The sequence below is a fragment of the Lepisosteus platostomus genome, chromosome 18 (genome assembly GCF_059453375.1).
Source record: "Lepisosteus platostomus isolate fLepPlt1 chromosome 18, fLepPlt1.hap1, whole genome shotgun sequence".
NCBI classification, from domain to species: domain Eukaryota; kingdom Metazoa; phylum Chordata; class Actinopteri; order Semionotiformes; family Lepisosteidae; genus Lepisosteus; species Lepisosteus platostomus.
This window is the reverse complement of record NC_142628.1, coordinates 20,917,690-20,935,855: the sequence shown is the minus strand read 5'-3', so window position 1 is coordinate 20,935,855 and position 18,166 is coordinate 20,917,690. Positions and strand designations below refer to the sequence as shown.

Here is an 18,166-nt window from a genome sequence, read left to right as displayed (position 1 = left end):
AGTGTTCACAGTCCAGGTTAGATCTTTAGAGATGTGAATCTTTAGAAAGGTTCCTTCAGTCCTATGAGAAATATTTTACAATTGAACTAAAGTGTGTTTCCGATACAGGAGCATATGTCTGTCAGGGCCTGTTGGAGAGGCCCTGGATGAGAACCCCTAGCTGCAGTTCCACATCCCCCTGAAAGTAAATAGAGCCATAAGCACGGAGCTAAGGACACTGCTCCAGGACATGCTGGCTGTCGATCCTGACCAGCGACCAGAAGCCATCCAGCAGAAGAAGCAAGTCAGGCAAGCCATGGCACGAGAGAAAACATCTTTGTAGTGACTGATAGCAAGATGTCCGTGACCAAGGGCAATTCGTCTGAGTAAAGTCTGATTTCATTTTTATGTCCCGAAAGGCCACTGCCTTTGTGCTGTAGATTTCTGATTTAGACGGGCATTTCTATGGACAACTTTGACTTTTCTGTGGGTCCAATGAAAATAAGTTTTTTAACTTATTCTTTGTTACAGTTTTCGAAAGTTTAAAGACATTCACTGAGTTGACGATAAAGGAAAAGTTTCATCTTTCACCTCTTGGAAGGTAGGCCGGTCAGAGGTACAATATATGTCTTCATGTCTTCATCCTCCATGTTTGTAACTACAGGTTTCACAGTGTTGAGCTAAGACACAAAAACACCTACAAATGGCAGATCCAAATGTATAAACCTGGGCTGAAAAAGTGTGTACAGTATATACTCTGTGTAGGTCTGATAAAAGTATTCGAGTCAAAGTGTCATATGGATACAAATTCTCATGATTTTGTATTGTGTGTTTTTTCTCTGTTCTGCTTTATTGAAAGAAATCAGATGCTCTTCCTGAAACTTACCTTAGCTGATTCTTCAGCTAAACCAGACAGACTTCTGAAATTCTCAAATATTATCAAATCCTGTTGGTGCAGAGGTGGTTGAGCCCATTACCAACAGACTCACAGCTGAAATTGCTGTGAAAAGGGCTTCTACCAAATATTAACATGTGGGTGAAAATGTATACAATTGTAATATTTCCTTTTTTCCCATTGAAAGTATAACATATGTGGTGTGAGATAGAGGTCCTCATTTAATTGCATGAAACTCTGGCACTGGCGCAACAAACTGAACAAAGTTCAAGGGGGTATACGCTTTCTGTAGACACTTTATTTCCTCTTTTTCCATACTCTAAGAAATGATTTGGGAAACCTGTGGGACACTGGAGGTCATTATACATGAGCCTCTTTCTGCACCTTTTAAGCCATTGAAACCTAGTTGCCTTGTTACAAGGTCTAATATTACAGTAGGTGTGGTTTCCGTCTCCTAATTTCTGAGAATGATCAAATTGGGGAATAAGTTGTAGGGAATACCACTCTTGCACTTCTAAGAAAAGACTATCTCAAATGAAACTCGCTATAGAAAGACATCTTGTTGAAAAATTCTTTATTTTTTGTCATTTCTAAAGAAAAAACATTCATCAAGTCCTTCACAAATGTTTTGTTTGTGACTTTCTCTGTTGTTCCCTTTCACACTCAACTGAACTATGTGTTATGTCTTGTAAACGTAATCAAACATTTCACTTAGGTGTGTGGGTTAACACAAACCCATATTGTATGAAACATTCAGTTTTTCATTCAAGTTTTTTCTAACAATTGCATCCATGCTAGGACTACAGTAAACAACACTTTTTACTAAAGTAAATCAAATTGTTCATTAAACAAGACACATTGTTTTAAATGTATGCAATACGACGACACTAAAAACAACACTGAAACTTTTCATTGAAATACTGGACGAGATTGTGCATATTCAATGGATTTCTCCTGGTGCTTTTTTTCATCAGTCTTTTCATATTCTTGTTCTCTACTCAGGTGTCTCCTGTTCCTTTGGTGATGTCTGCTGTACACACATGGTATCATACACTTGAGCAAAGTGTGATACCACCGTTTGTTCTTCTCCTAAAATAAAGATGAACATTGACAAAAGTCAGAAGCACTCTTTTCTTTGACAGACGAACAAAACAATGCAAGAATAACCATACTCTCTGTTCCTTACTCATTTCTACCTGCCTGCTTGACCACTTTGTCTGCTTCAGTCAGGACAGGGTGCTGGGGCTGACTCTGAGCAATCTGAGAAGAGCTCTCTGTGATGTTCTCCCCTACAGTGGCTACATTGTACTCTGTTTGAAATCCAGGTATCGCCTCCGGTAAGTTCCTCGGTCCTTTTTGGGACTTGAAAGGGTAGAATCATTTTGTGACTACATTTCCTTGTCATGCACTGATATGTTCTGGTTTGTGTTCGATTACTGCAGGCGTTCAAGTACTTTCTTTTTGTTCTAGATTGGCAGTGTTTGAGATGGTAGGAACTTGTCATATTCTCAACTCTGAATGCTCTGTAAACATACTATTTTAGCAATTCTTAGAAATCTGAAAGCAGTGTTACCTGTATCATTTTTTGTCTTGGTAGTAGTATTGCAGCTCCAACATCAGCACTTAAATAATGGTTTGTGATGTTACTTGTCCTTGGAGTTAGTATACTCCTGAGAAGTCAAGAGAAATCTTACGTAAGCATTAAATATGTTTCACTTTTGAAAGCAAAGTACGTGTCAAGTACTTTGAAGGCATTTGTTGATACTTTTAAGCACTTTCGTTGATTATTATTATCCTTCAATTAGTTATTACAAGTCCAACATTCTCTACATGATCTCACTCCATATTCAGAATGTGGGAATACAATTGTTTTAAGGAAATGCCACTGAATAGATAGTAGCTGCACTCTACAAAGATGAATTTGCTAATTAATCAGTCAGGGACACAGCTTATACTTCAGTAGTCTTAGATCATGTAATGATGATTATTGTACTTTATAACTAGCAAAATCCCCATATCCTGTTCTTTTTCAGTTATGTGGATTGACTTATCCCTGAAGTGGTTAATTCTCACCTTGACATCTCATAGAACAACTGAATCTCTACCAAGGGTGAATGTGTCCTTCCTCTTAATGTCTAAAAGAAAAGGTTAAAATTCATTGAAGCAAAATGCAACAACCCAAAATGTTGGGGAGGTCGTTTCCACAGTTATTTCATATGACAGTGCTTGGAGTGAAAGTACATGACCATGGTGAAGAAGAAAAAACACTTTACCTTGTTCCTCCTGACTGATGTCCTTATGCGTGTTTTGCACAGTTGAGCGTTTTGTGTCTTGTCGTCTGTGTAGGCAACAGCCCTCTTCCCTGGGATAGAACTAGATGATATTTAGACACGCTAATTTGACTTCTCCATTGCTCACATTGATGTGGATATGATTATAATGCTCTGTTTTGTGGGCTTCCCAAGAAAACAATAAATCCCTTACTACTTGTTCGAAATGCAGTAGCACAGATCCTAACAAATACAAGAAAGAGAATATCATTCCTGTTTTGAAAAAACTTCACTGGTCACCTGTATTATCTAGGATAAATTTGAAAGTTCTTTTACTTGTTTTTAAAGCTTTAAGCGACCTAGCACGTCTGTACCTTACTGAATGTCTGTCTTCATATGTTCCTATACGTGACCTGAGATCTGCACATACTGGCCTACTGCAAATACCACATGTGAAATGCAGAAAGAGTGGAGAGGCTGCTTTTTGTTTTTATGCTTCCAAATTATGAAACTCACTTCCACTTTTTATTAGGCAGCCAAGCTCGGTACATTGTTTTAAAAAACATTTGAAAATGTTGCTTTTAGTTAAAGTGGTTCTTTGTTCTTTCTATTTCTGTTTCTTTTTTTAGTTCTCTTTAATTGTTCTTATTTTATTACGACTTTCCTAATTTTTATTTATTTAATTGACATGTATGTTGCTTTACTGTATTGCTGTATTTTCCTTTACAACTGAAAGTATATCTCTCAATTTTAATATTTTATTTTTACGCTTGGTTTTTAAAGCACCAAAGCACTATTTGTATGAAAGGTGCTCTATAGATAAAGTTTATTATTATTATTTTTAATATTATTATTATACTTTGTTACATTTTTGGTTAGGACAAAGATTCTAGTAGAGGTGGCCTCTTTTACCCCGTTCCAAAAAATTGGAAAACTACCTTCAGAATACACTGACAATGACCATCTACTGTCTCCTCTAACTGTGTATTGTCATCATGCATATCTTGTGTATTATTTATTGTAGTTGGTTTTGTCATTCTGTAAAGAAGCCACCTTTCAAGGCACTATATAAAATAATGTTTGTTATTATTATTTACATTTTTCATTGTTAAATCTGGCGAAGAGTCTTAAGAGAATATCAAAGAACACGTTGCTCTTACCTTTCCATTCCAAGAAATGCCCTCAGCTCGGATTGCAGAGATTGACCTCTCTGTCTCAAATTCTGAGAAACATAGACTCGATTGAAAAATGACCATTTCCTAAGATTCACATAACATCACCAGTCAACATTTGCCACTTGACATCAATAGAAACCATAGAGTACATGACATTTCCAATCAGTTTTCTTTCAAGGTACAATACCAATCGCCTTGCCAGAAGAGTTATACTGCGGTAGATAAATATTACAAATGTCAGATACACACAGAGTTGTTTGGATTACTATGAAAAGATTGGCAAATATATTTATGTTCATTATATTTCTTGGAGTGACAGAGCTAAAGAGAAAACAATACTTACCTTTATCTCTGCAGACAGGATCGCAAGGGATTCCCTTATACTGGGTTCCTATGTAACAAATAATACATTATTCAAAAAACATGATATTTCTCTGTCCATTGGCAGCATGATTGTTTATCATTACAGTTTTAGTTAGCTTTAATTTTGTAAACCCCAAGTAAACATAGTTTGTGCCTTTCTCTGAACTTTTTGGCATTTCAATTCAGTTGTTTGTAAGCTTATTTTACAGTTGCTAGGTTGATGAAGTTCCTGAACTGTGCAGTATTTCTTTTGGGTTTGGTGCGAATCATATTCTAGCGGTTGGGGGAAAAAAGCACAGGTGCCATCCCACCATTAAACCCTGAAACTTACCTTAGCCGATTCTTCAACTAAACCAGACATGTTAACTAAGTGTTACAGTATGTTTCAAAGTGTGTATTTTAGCAAACACAACTGAAGTTCTGTTGTCTCCTTGGAGACACCTGGAACTGGTGTGATGCTGGTTCTATGACATCATTCGTTCTAAATGTAAATGCAGGTATTGGCACAACATAGTAAATTGATGTAAAGTTATGGATCCATTTATGATTTTCACTCAGTTTGAAAGAGTTCCTGTCGTGTGGTTCAACTTTGTGTTACGGAGGGTTAACTGGGGTTCTGGCTACTAGTTAGGCTTGGTCATTCAGTCATCTGGTTCATGAAATAGGAAGCTAAGAGATCTGTGTTTTAGTTTTACTGTTTGTTTTTGTTCCATAGAATAAGAAATGTTTCATTAATATTAGTAATAGAGTAGCTGTTTCTCTAAACAGTGTGTGTCAGTTTGCACTGCAGGTGTGCCAGGTAGAGACCATTTAAGAACCCAAAAATATGCTGTCATTTACTGCCATGGCTAATTTCTGTTAACCTTGTCTCTCACTCACTTTGAGGAGCAAAATGTTCATACATAAAGCATACATTTCTGATTGGTCAGAGGAAGCTTCTTAACATATAAGGTATAAAGAAAGTCAGAAAGTTAGGCACAGGTCAGCCTTAGGCAGTTAACCAAGACCATAATCCGATAAGAAGCTATTCCCTTTCATGTTGCTAAATCACATGTAGGATACATGAGTTACACCTCCACTTAAGAGACCTTAAAGAGACCTTGGCCAGCCAGGAGTGTAGAAAACCGTAAAACAGTTCTTGAGGACCTAATTGTTAACTCTTAACAGGCAAAGGTTCCTTCAGTCCTATGAGAAATATTTTAGAATTGAACTAAAGTGTGTTTCCGATACAGGAGCATATGTCTGTCAGGGCCTGTTGGAGAGGCCCTGGATGAGAACCCCTGGCTGCAGTTCCACATCCCCCTGAAAGTAAATAGAGCCATAAGCACTGAGCTAAGGACACTGCTACAGGACATGCTGGCTGTCGATCCTGACCAGCGACCAGAAGCCATCCAGCAGAAGAAGCAAGTCAGGCAAGCCATGGCACGAGAGAAAACATCTTTGTAGTGACTGATAGCAAGATGTCCGTGACCAAGGGCAATTCGTCTGAGTAAAGTCTGATTTCATTTTTATGTCCCGAAAGGCCACTGACTTTGTGCTGTAGGTTTCTGATTTAGACGGGCATTTCTATGGACAACTTTGACGTTTCTGTGGGTCCAATGAAAATAAGTTTTTTAACTTATTCTTTGTTACAGTTTTCGAAAGTTTAAAGACATTCACTGAGTTGACGATAAAGGAAAAGTTTCATCTTTCACCTTTTGGAAGGTAGGCCGGTCAGAGGTACAATATATGTCTTCATGTCTTCATCCTCCATGTTTGTAACTACAGGTTTCACAGTGTTGAGCTAAGACACAAAAACACCTACAAATGGCAGATCCAAATGTATAAACCTGGGCTGAAAAAGTGTGTACAGTATATACTCTGTGTAGGTCTGATAAAAGTATTCGAGTCAAAGTGTCATATGGATACAAATTCTCATGATTTTGTATTGTGTGTTTTTTCTCTGTTCTGCTTTATTGAAAGAAATCAGATGCTCTTCCTGAAACTTACCTTAGCTGATTCTTCAGCTAAACCAGACAGACTTCTGAAATTCTCAAATATTATCAAATCTTTTTGGTGCAGAGGTGGTGGAGCCCATTACCAACAGACTCACAGCTGAAATTGCTGTGAAAAGGGCTTCTACCAAATATTAACATGTGGGTGAAAATGTATACAATTGTAATATTTCCTTTTTTCCCATTAAAAGTATAACATATGTGGTGTGAGATAGAGGTCCTCATTTAATTGCATGAAATTCTGGCACTGGCGCAACAAACTGAACAAAATTCAAGGGGGTATACGCTTTCTGTAGACACTTTATTTCCTCTTTTTCCATACTCTAAGAAATGATTTGGGAAACCTGTGGGACACTGGAGGTCATTATACATGAGCCTCTTTCTGCACCTTTTAAGCCATTGAAACCTAGTTGCCTTGTTACAAGGTCTAATATTACAGTAGGTGTGGTTTCCGTCTCCTAATTTCTGAGAATGATCAAATTGGGGAATAAGTTGTAGGGAATACCACTCTTGCACTTCTAAGAAAAGACTATCTCAAATGAAACTCGCTATAGAAAGACATCTTGTTGAAAAATTCTTTATTTTTTGTCATTTCTAAAGAAAAAACATTCATCAAGTCCTTCACAAATGTTTTGTTTGTGACTTTCTCTGTTGTTCCCTTTCACACTCAACTGAACTATGTGTTATGTCTTGTAAACGTAATCAAACATTTCACTTAGGTGTGTGGGTTAACACAAACCCATATTGTATGAAACATTCAGTTTTTCATTCAAGTTTTTTCTAACAATTGCATCCATGCTAGGACTACAGTAAACAACACTTTTTACTAAAGTAAATCAAATTGTTCATTAAACAAGACACATTGTTTTAAATGTATGCAATACGACGACACTAAAAACAACACTGAAACTTTTCATTGAAATACTGGACGAGATTGTGCATATTCAATGGATTTCTCCTGGTGCTTTTTTTCATCAGTCTTTTCATATTCTTGTTCTCTACTCAGGTGTCTCCTGTTCCTTTGGTGATGTCTGCTGTACACACATGGTATCATACACTTGAGCAAAGTGTGATACCACCGTTTGTTCTTCTCCTAAAATAAAGATGAACATTGACAAAAGTCAGAAGCACTCTTTTCTTTGACAGACGAACAAAACAATGCAAGAATAACCATACTCTCTGTTCCTTACTCATTTCTACCTGCCTGCTTGACCACTTTGTCTGCTTCAGTCAGGACAGGGTGCTGGGGCTGACTCTGAGCAATCTGAGAAGAGCTCTCTGTGATGTTCTCCCCTACAGTGGCTACATTGTACTCTGTTTGAAATCCAGGTATCGCCTCCGGTAAGTTCCTCGGTCCTTTTTGGGACTTGAAAGGGTAGAATCATTTTGTGACTACATTTCCTTGTCATGCACTGATATGTTCTGGTTTGTGTTCGATTACTGCAGGCGTTCAAGTACTTTCTTTTTGTTCTAGATTGGCAGTGTTTGAGATGGTAGGAACTTGTCATATTCTCAACTCTGAATGCTCTGTAAACATACTATTTTAGCAATTCTTAGAAATCTGAAAGCAGTGTTACCTGTATCATTTTTTGTCTTGGTAGTAGTATTGCAGCTCCAACATCAGCACTTAAATAATGGTTTGTGATGTTACTTGTCCTTGGAGTTAGTATACTCCTGAGAAGTCAAGAGAAATCTTACGTAAGCATTAATTATGTTTCACTTTTGAAAGCAAAGTACGTGTCAAGTACTTTGAAGGCATTTGTTGATACTTTTAAGCACTTTCGTTGATTATTATTATCCTTCAATTAGTTATTACAAGTCCAACATTCTCTACATGATCTCACTCCATATTCAGAATGTGGGAATACAATTGTTTTAAGGAAATGCCACTGAATAGATAGTAGCTGCACTCTACAAAGATGAATTTGCTAATTAATCAGTCAGGGACACAGCTTATACTTCAGTAGTCTTAGATCATGTAATGATGATTATTGTACTTTATAACTAGCAAAATCCCCATATCCTGTTCATTGCCCCTTTTTCAGTTATGTGGATTGACTTATCCCTGAAGTGGTTAATTCTCACCTTGACATCTCATAGAACAACTGAATCTCTACCAAGGGTGAATGCGTCCTTCCTCTTAATGTCTAAAAGAAAAGGTTAAAATTCCCTGAAGCAAAATGCAACAACCCAAAGTGTTGGGGAGGTCGTTTCCACAGTTATTTCATATGACAGTGCTTGGAGTGAAACTACATGACCATGGTGAAGAAGAAAAAACACTTTACCTTGTTCCTCCTGACTGATGTCCTTATGTGTGTTTTGCACAGTTGAGCGTTTTGTGTCTTGTCGTCTGTGTAGGCAACAGCCCTCTTCCCTGGGATAGAACTAGATGATATTTAGACACGTTAATTTGACTTCTCCATTGCTCACATTGATGTGGATATGATTATAATGCTCTGTTTTGTGGGCTTCCCAAGAAAACAATAAATCCCTTACTACTTGTTCGAAATGCAGTAGCACAGATCCTAACAAATACAAGAAAGAGAATATCATTCCTGTTTTGAAAAAACTTCACTGGTCACCTGTATTATCTAGGATAAATTTGAAAGTTCTTTTACTTGTTTTTAAAGCTTTAAGCGACCTAGCACGTCTGTACCTTACTGAATGTCTGTCTTCATATGTTCCTATACGTGACCTGAGATCTGCACATACTGGCCTACTGCAAATACCACATGTGAAATGCAGAAAGAGTGGAGAGGCTGCTTTTTGTTTTTATGCTTCCAAATTATGAAACTCACTTCCACTTTTTATTAGGCAGCGAAGCTCGGTACATTGTTTTAAAAAACATTTGAAAATGTTGCTTTTAGTTAAAGTGGTTCTTTGTTCTTTCTATTTCTGTTTCTTTTTTTAGTTCTCTTTAATTGTTCTTATTTTATTACGACTTTCCTAATTTTTATTTATTTAATTGACATGTATGTTGCTTTACTGTATTGCTGTATTTTCCTTTACAACTGAAAGTATATCTCTCAATTTTAATATTTTATTTTTACGCTTGGTTTTTAAAGCACCAAAGCACTATTTGTATGAAAGGTGCTCTATAGATAAAGTTTATTATTATTATTTTTAATATTATTATTATACTTTGTTACATTTTTGGTTAGGACAAAGATTCTAGTAGAGGTGACCTCTTTTACCCCGTTCCAAAAAATTGGAAAACTACCTTCAGAATACACTGACAATGACCATCTACTGTCTCCTCTAACTGTGTATTGTCATCATGCATATCTTGTGTATTATTTATTGTAGTTGGTTTTGTCATTCTGTAAAGAAGCCACCTTTCAAGGCACTATATAAAATAATGTTTGTTATTATTATTTACATTTTTCATCGTTAAATCTGGCGAAGAGTCTTAAGAGAATATCAAAGAACACGTTGCTCTTACCTTTCCATTCCAAGAAATGCCCTCAGCTCGGATTGCAGAGATTGACCTCTCTGTCTCAAATTCTGAGAAACATAGACTCGATTGAAAAATGACCATTTCCTAAGATTCACATAACATCACCAGTCAACATTTGCCACTTGACATCAATAGAAACCATAGAGTACATGACATTTCCAATCAGTTTTCTTTCAAGGTACAATACCAATCGCCTTGCCAGAAGAGTTATACTGCGGTAGATAAATATTACAAATGTCAGATACACACAGAGTTGTTTGGATTACTATGAAAAGAATGGCAAATATATTTATGTTCATTATATTTCTTGGAGTGACAGAGCTAAAGAGAAAACAATACTTACCTTTATCTCTGCAGACAGGATCGCAAGGGATTCCCTTATACTGGGTTCCTATGTAACAAATAATACATTATTCAAAAAACATGATATTTCTCTGTCCATTGGCAGCATGATTGTTTATCATTACAGTTTTAGTTAGCTTTAATTTTGTAAACCCCAAGTAAACATAGTTTGTGCCTTTCTCTGAACTTTTTGGCATTTCAATTCAGTTGTTTGTAAGCTTATTTTACAGTTGCTAGGTTGATGAAGTTCCTGAACTGTGCAGTATTTCTTTTGGGTTTGGTGCGAATCATATTCTAGCGGTTGGGGGAAAAAAGCACAGGTGCCATCCCACCATTAAACCCTGAAACTTACCTTAGCCGATTCTTCAACTAAACCAGACATGTTAACTAAGTGTTACAGTATGTTTCAAAGTGTGTATTTTAGCAAACACAACTGAAGTTCTGTTGTCTCCTTGGAGACACCTGGAACTGGTGTGATGCTGGTTCTATGACATCATTCGTTCTAAATGTAAATGCAGGTATTGGCACAACATAGTAAATTGATGTAAAGTTATGGATCCATTTATGATTTTCACTCAGTTTGAAAGAGTTCCTGTCGTGTGGTTCAACTTTGTGTTACGGAGGGTTAACTGGGGTTCTGGCTACTAGTTAGGCTTGGTCATTCAGTCATCTGGTTCATGAAATAGGAAGCTAAGAGATCTGTGTTTTAGTTTTACTGTTTGTTTTTGTTCCATAGAATAAGAAATGTTTCATTAATATTAGTAATAGAGTAGCTGTTTCTCTAAACAGTGTGTGTCAGTTTGCACTGCAGGTGTGCCAGGTAGAGACCATTTAAGAACCCAAAAATATGCTGTCATTTACTGCCGTGGCTAATTTCTGTTAACCTTGTCTCTCACTCACTTTGATGAGCAAAATGTTCATACATAAAGCATACATTTCTGATTGGTCAGAAGAAGCTTCTTAACATATAAGGTATAAAGAAAGTCAGAAAGTTAGGCACTTAGGTCAGCCTTAGGCAGTTAACCAAGACCATAATCCGATAAGAAGCTATTCCCTTTCATGTTGCTAAATCACATGTAGGATACATGAGTTACACCTCCACTTAAGAGACCTTAAAGAGACCTTGGCCAGCCAGGAGTGTAGAAAACCGTAAAACAGTTCTTGAGGACCTAATTGTTAACTCTTAACAGGCAAAGGTTCCTTCAGTCCTATGAGAAATATTTTAGAATTGAACTAAAGTGTGTTTCCGATACAGGAGCATATGTCTGTCAGGGCCTGTTGGAGAGGCCCTGGATGAGAACCCCTGGCTGCAGTTCCACATCCCCCTGAAAGTAAATAGAGCCATAAGCACTGAGCTAAGGAAACTGCTCCGGGACATGCTGGCTGTCGATCCTGACCAGCGACCAGAAGCCATCCAGCAGAAGAAGCAAGTCAGGCAAGCCATGGCACGAGAGAAAACATCTTTGTAGTGACTGATAGCAAGATGTCCGTGACCAAGGGCAATTCGTCTGAGTAAAGTCTGATTTCATTTTTATGTCCCGAAAGGCTACTGCCTTTGTGCTGTAGATTTCTGATTTAGACGGGCATTTCTATGGACAACTTTGACTTTTCTGTGGGTCCAATGAAAATAAGTTTTTTAACTTATTCTTTGTTACAGTTTTCGAAAGTTTAAAGACATTCACTGAGTTGACGATAAAGGAAAAGTTTCATCTTTCACCTCTTGGAAGGTAAGCCGGTCAGAGGTACAATATATGTCTTCATTTCTTCATCCTCCATGTTTGTAACTACAGGTTTCACAGTGTTGAGCTAAGACACAAAAACACCTACAAATGGCAGATCCAAATGTATAAACCTGGGCTGAAAAAGTGTGTACAGTATATACTCTGTGTAGGTCTGATAAAAGTATTCGAGTCAAAGTGTCATATGGATACAAATTCTCATGATTTTGTATTGTGTGTTTTTTCTCTGTTCTGCTTTATTGAAAGAAATCAGATGCTCTTCCTGAAACTTACCTTAGCTGATTCTTCAGCTAAACCAGACAGACTTCTGAAATTCTCAAATATTATCAAATCTTGTTGGTGCAGAGGTGGTGGAGCCCATTACCAACAGACTCACAGCTGAAATTGCTGTGAAAAGGGCTTCTACCAAATATTAACATGTGGGTGAAAATGTATACAATTGTAATATTTCCTTTTTTCCCATTGAAAGTATAACATATGTGGTGTGAGATAGAGGTCCTCATTTAATTGCATGAAACTCGGGCACTGGCGCAACAAACTGAACAAAGTTCAAGGGGGTATACGCTTTCTGTAGACACTTTATTTCCTCTTTTTCCATACTCTAAGAAATGATTTGGGAAACCTGTGGGACACTGGAGGTCATTATACATGAGCCTCTTTCTGCACCTTTTAAGCCATTGAAACCTAGTTGCCTTGTTACAAGGTCTAATATTACAGTAGGTGTGGTTTCCGTCTCCTAATTTCTGAGAATGATCAAATTGGGGAATAAGTTGTAGGGAATACCACTCTTGCACTTCTAAGAAAAGACTATCTCAAATGAAACTCGCTATAGAAAGACATCTTGTTGAAAAATTCTTTATTTTTTGTCATTTCTAAAGAAAAAACATTCATCAAGTCCTTCACAAATGTTTTGTTTGTGACTTTCTCTGTTGTTCCCTTTCACACTCAACTGAACTATGTGTTATGTCTTGTAAACGTAATCAAACATTTCACTTAGGTGTGTGGGTTAACACAAACCCATATTGTATGAAACATTCAGTTTTTCATTCAAGTTTTTTCTAACAATTGCATCCATGCTAGGACTACAGTAAACAACACTTTTTACTAAAGTAAATGAAATTGTTCATTAAACAAGACACATTGTTTTAAATGTATGCAATACGACGACACTAAAAACAACACTGAAACTTTTCATTGAAATACTGGACGAGATTGTGCATATTCAATGGATTTCTCCTGGTGCTTTTTTTCATCAGTCTTTTCATATTCTTGTTCTCTACTCAGGTGTCTCCTGTTCCTTTGGTGATGTCTGCTGTACACACATGGTATCATACACTTGAGCAAAGTGTGATACCACCGTTTGTTCTTCTCCTAAAATAAAGATGAACATTGACAAAAGTCAGAAGCACTCTTTTCTTTGACAGACGAACAAAACAATGCAAGAATAACCATACTCTCTGTTCCTTACTCATTTCTACCTGCCTGCTTGACCACTTTGTCTGCTTCAGTCAGGACAGGGTGCTGGGGCTGACTCTGAGCAATCTGAGAAGAGCTCTCTGTGATGTTCTCCCCTACAGTGGCTACATTGTACTCTGTTTGAAATCCAGGTATCGCCTCCGGTAAGTTCCTCGGTCCTTTTTGGGACTTGAAAGGGTAGAATCATTTTGTGACTACATTTCCTTGTCATGCACTGATATGTTCTGGTTTGTGTTCGATTACTGCAGGCGTTCAAGTACTTTCTTTTTGTTCTAGATTGGCAGTGTTTGAGATGGTAGGAACTTGTCATATTCTCAACTCTGAATGCTCTGTAAACATACTATTTTAGCAATTCTTAGAAATCTGAAAGCAGTGTTACCTGTATCATTTTTTGTCTTGGTAGTAGTATTGCAGCTCCAACATCAGCACTTAAATAATGGTTTGTGATGTTACTTGTCCTTGGAGTTAGTATACTCCTGAGAAGTCAAGAGAAATCTTACGTAAGCATTAATTATGTTTCACTTTTGAAAGCAAAGTACGTGTCAAGTACTTTGAAGGCATTTGTTGATACTTTTAAGCACTTTCGTTGATTATTATTATCCTTCAATTAGTTATTACAAGTCCAACATTCTCTACATGATCTCACTCCATATTCAGAATGTGGGAATACAATTGTTTTAAGGAAATGCCACTGAATAGATAGTAGCTGCACTCTACAAAGATGAATTTGCTAATTAATCAGTCAGGGACACAGCTTATACTTCAGTAGTCTTAGATCATGTAATGATGATTATTGTACTTTATAACTAGCAAAATCCCCATATCCTGTTCATTGCCCCTTTTTCAGTTATGTGGATTGACTTATCCCTGAAGTGGTTAATTCTCACCTTGACATCTCATAGAACAACTGAATCTCTACCAAGGGTGAATGCGTCCTTCCTCTTAATGTCTAAAAGAAAAGGTTAAAATTCCCTGAAGCAAAATGCAACAACCCAAAGTGTTGGGGAGGTCGTTTCCACAGTTATTTCATATGACAGTGCTTGGAGTGAAACTACATGACCATGGTGAAGAAGAAAAAACACTTTACCTTGTTCCTCCTGACTGATGTCCTTATGTGTGTTTTGCACAGTTGAGCGTTTTGTGTCTTGTCGTCTGTGTAGGCAACAGCCCTCTTCCCTGGGATAGAACTAGATGATATTTAGACACGTTAATTTGACTTCTCCATTGCTCACATTGATGTGGATATGATTATAATGCTCTGTTTTGTGGGCTTCCCAAGAAAACAATAAATCCCTTACTACTTGTTCGAAATGCAGTAGCACAGATCCTAACAAATACAAGAAAGAGAATATCATTCCTGTTTTGAAAAAACTTCACTGGTCACCTGTATTATCTAGGATAAATTTGAAAGTTCTTTTACTTGTTTTTAAAGCTTTAAGCGACCTAGCACGTCTGTACCTTACTGAATGTCTGTCTTCATATGTTCCTATACGTGACCTGAGATCTGCACATACTGGCCTACTGCAAATACCACATGTGAAATGCAGAAAGAGTGGAGAGGCTGCTTTTTGTTTTTATGCTTCCAAATTATGAAACTCACTTCCACTTTTTATTAGGCAGCGAAGCTCGGTACATTGTTTTAAAAAACATTTGAAAATGTTGCTTTTAGTTAAAGTGGTTCTTTGTTCTTTCTATTTCTGTTTCTTTTTTTAGTTCTCTTTAATTGTTCTTATTTTATTACGACTTTCCTAATTTTTATTTATTTAATTGACATGTATGTTGCTTTACTGTATTGCTGTATTTTCCTTTACAACTGAAAGTATATCTCTCAATTTTAATATTTTATTTTTACGCTTGGTTTTTAAAGCACCAAAGCACTATTTGTATGAAAGGTGCTCTATAGATAAAGTTTATTATTATTATTTTTAATATTATTATTATACTTTGTTACATTTTTGGTTAGGACAAAGATTCTAGTAGAGGTGACCTCTTTTACCCCGTTCCAAAAAATTGGAAAACTACCTTCAGAATACACTGACAATGACCATCTACTGTCTCCTCTAACTGTGTATTGTCATCATGCATATCTTGTGTATTATTTATTGTAGTTGGTTTTGTCATTCTGTAAAGAAGCCACCTTTCAAGGCACTATATAAAATAATGTTTGTTATTATTATTTACATTTTTCATCGTTAAATCTGGCGAAGAGTCTTAAGAGAATATCAAAGAACACGTTGCTCTTACCTTTCCATTCCAAGAAATGCCCTCAGCTCGGATTGCAGAGATTGACCTCTCTGTCTCAAATTCTGAGAAACATAGACTCGATTGAAAAATGACCATTTCCTAAGATTCACATAACATCACCAGTCAACATTTGCCACTTGACATCAATAGAAACCATAGAGTACATGACATTTCCAATCAGTTTTCTTTCAAGGTACAATACCAATCGCCTTGCCAGAAGAGTTATACTGCGGTAGATAAATATTACAAATGTCAGATACACACAGAGTTGTTTGGATTACTATGAAAAGAATGGCAAATATATTTATGTTCATTATATTTCTTGGAGTGACAGAGCTAAAGAGAAAACAATACTTACCTTTATCTCTGCAGACAGGATCGCAAGGGATTCCCTTATACTGGGTTCCTATGTAACAAATAATACATTATTCAAAAAACATGATATTTCTCTGTCCATTGGCAGCATGATTGTTTATCATTACAGTTTTAGTTAGCTTTAATTTTGTAAACCCCAAGTAAACATAGTTTGTGCCTTTCTCTGAACTTTTTGGCATTTCAATTCAGTTGTTTGTAAGCTTATTTTACAGTTGCTAGGTTGATGAAGTTCCTGAACTGTGCAGTATTTCTTTTGGGTTTGGTGCGAATCATATTCTAGCGGTTGGGGGAAAAAAGCACAGGTGCCATCCCACCATTAAACCCTGAAACTTACCTTAGCCGATTCTTCAACTAAACCAGACATGTTAACTAAGTGTTACAGTATGTTTCAAAGTGTGTATTTTAGCAAACACAACTGAAGTTCTGTTGTCTCCTTGGAGACACCTGGAACTGGTGTGATGCTGGTTCTATGACATCATTCGTTCTAAATGTAAATGCAGGTATTGGCACAACATAGTAAATTGATGTAAAGTTATGGATCCATTTATGATTTTCACTCAGTTTGAAAGAGTTCCTGTCGTGTGGTTCAACTTTGTGTTACGGAGGGTTAACTGGGGTTCTGGCTACTAGTTAGGCTTGGTCATTCAGTCATCTGGTTCATGAAATAGGAAGCTAAGAGATCTGTGTTTTAGTTTTACTGTTTGTTTTTGTTCCATAGAATAAGAAATGTTTCATTAATATTAGTAATAGAGTAGCTGTTTCTCTAAACAGTGTGTGTCAGTTTGCACTGCAGGTGTGCCAGGTAGAGACCATTTAAGAACCCAAAAATATGCTGTCATTTACTGCCGTGGCTAATTTCTGTTAACCTTGTCTCTCACTCACTTTGATGAGCAAAATGTTCATACATAAAGCATACATTTCTGATTGGTCAGAAGAAGCTTCTTAACATATAAGGTATAAAGAAAGTCAGAAAGTTAGGCACTTAGGTCAGCCTTAGGCAGTTAACCAAGACCATAATCCGATAAGAAGCTATTCCCTTTCATGTTGCTAAATCACATGTAGGATACATGAGTTACACCTCCACTTAAGAGACCTTAAAGAGACCTTGGCCAGCCAGGAGTGTAGAAAACCGTAAAACAGTTCTTGAGGACCTAATTGTTAACTCTTAACAGGCAAAGGTTCCTTCAGTCCTATGAGAAATATTTTAGAATTGAACTAAAGTGTGTTTCCGATACAGGAGCATATGTCTGTCAGGGCCTGTTGGAGAGGCCCTGGATGAGAACCCCTGGCTGCAGTTCCACATCCCCCTGAAAGTAAATAGAGCCATAAGCACTGAGCTAAGGAAACTGCTCCGGGACATGCTGGCTGTCGATCCTGACCAGCGACCAGAAGCCATCCAGCAGAAGAAGCAAGTCAGGCAAGCCATGGCACGAGAGAAAACATCTTTGTAGTGACTGATAGCAAGATGTCCGTGACCAAGGGCAATTCGTCTGAGTAAAGTCTGATTTCATTTTTATGTCCCGAAAGGCTACTGCCTTTGTGCTGTAGATTTCTGATTTAGACGGGCATTTCTATGGACAACTTTGACTTTTCTGTGGGTCCAATGAAAATAAGTTTTTTAACTTATTCTTTGTTACAGTTTTCGAAAGTTTAAAGACATTCACTGAGTTGACGATAAAGGAAAAGTTTCATCTTTCACCTCTTGGAAGGTAAGCCGGTCAGAGGTACAATATATGTCTTCATTTCTTCATCCTCCATGTTTGTAACTACAGGTTTCACAGTGTTGAGCTAAGACACAAAAACACCTACAAATGGCAGATCCAAATGTATAAACCTGGGCTGAAAAAGTGTGTACAG

The 18,166-nt window shown here is 37.1% G+C and overlaps 3 long non-coding RNA genes across 3 annotated transcripts; all 3 read right to left on the bottom strand.

Moving 5' to 3' along the window:
* Positions 1-2,079: 2,079 nt before the first annotated feature.
* On the bottom strand, positions 2,080-4,808 carry LOC148645876 (uncharacterized). The gene is made up of 6 exons (XR_015928073.1): positions 4,663-4,808; positions 4,305-4,366; positions 3,148-3,247; positions 2,948-3,009; positions 2,448-2,544; positions 2,080-2,236 (listed from the first exon to the last, which is right to left on the bottom strand). It is a non-coding gene; the product is annotated as an uncharacterized LOC148645876 (long non-coding RNA).
* Positions 4,809-7,885: 3,077 nt separating this feature from the next.
* LOC148645875 (uncharacterized) lies at positions 7,886-10,899 on the bottom strand. The gene is made up of 7 exons (XR_015928199.1): positions 10,828-10,899; positions 10,477-10,524; positions 10,119-10,180; positions 8,962-9,061; positions 8,762-8,823; positions 8,254-8,350; positions 7,886-8,042 (listed from the first exon to the last, which is right to left on the bottom strand). It is a non-coding gene; the product is annotated as an uncharacterized LOC148645875 (long non-coding RNA).
* Positions 10,900-13,701: 2,802 nt separating this feature from the next.
* Positions 13,702-16,715, bottom strand: LOC148645874 (uncharacterized). The gene is made up of 7 exons (XR_015928197.1): positions 16,644-16,715; positions 16,293-16,340; positions 15,935-15,996; positions 14,778-14,877; positions 14,578-14,639; positions 14,070-14,166; positions 13,702-13,858 (listed from the first exon to the last, which is right to left on the bottom strand). It is a non-coding gene; the product is annotated as an uncharacterized LOC148645874 (long non-coding RNA).
* Positions 16,716-18,166: the final 1,451 nt, after the last annotated feature.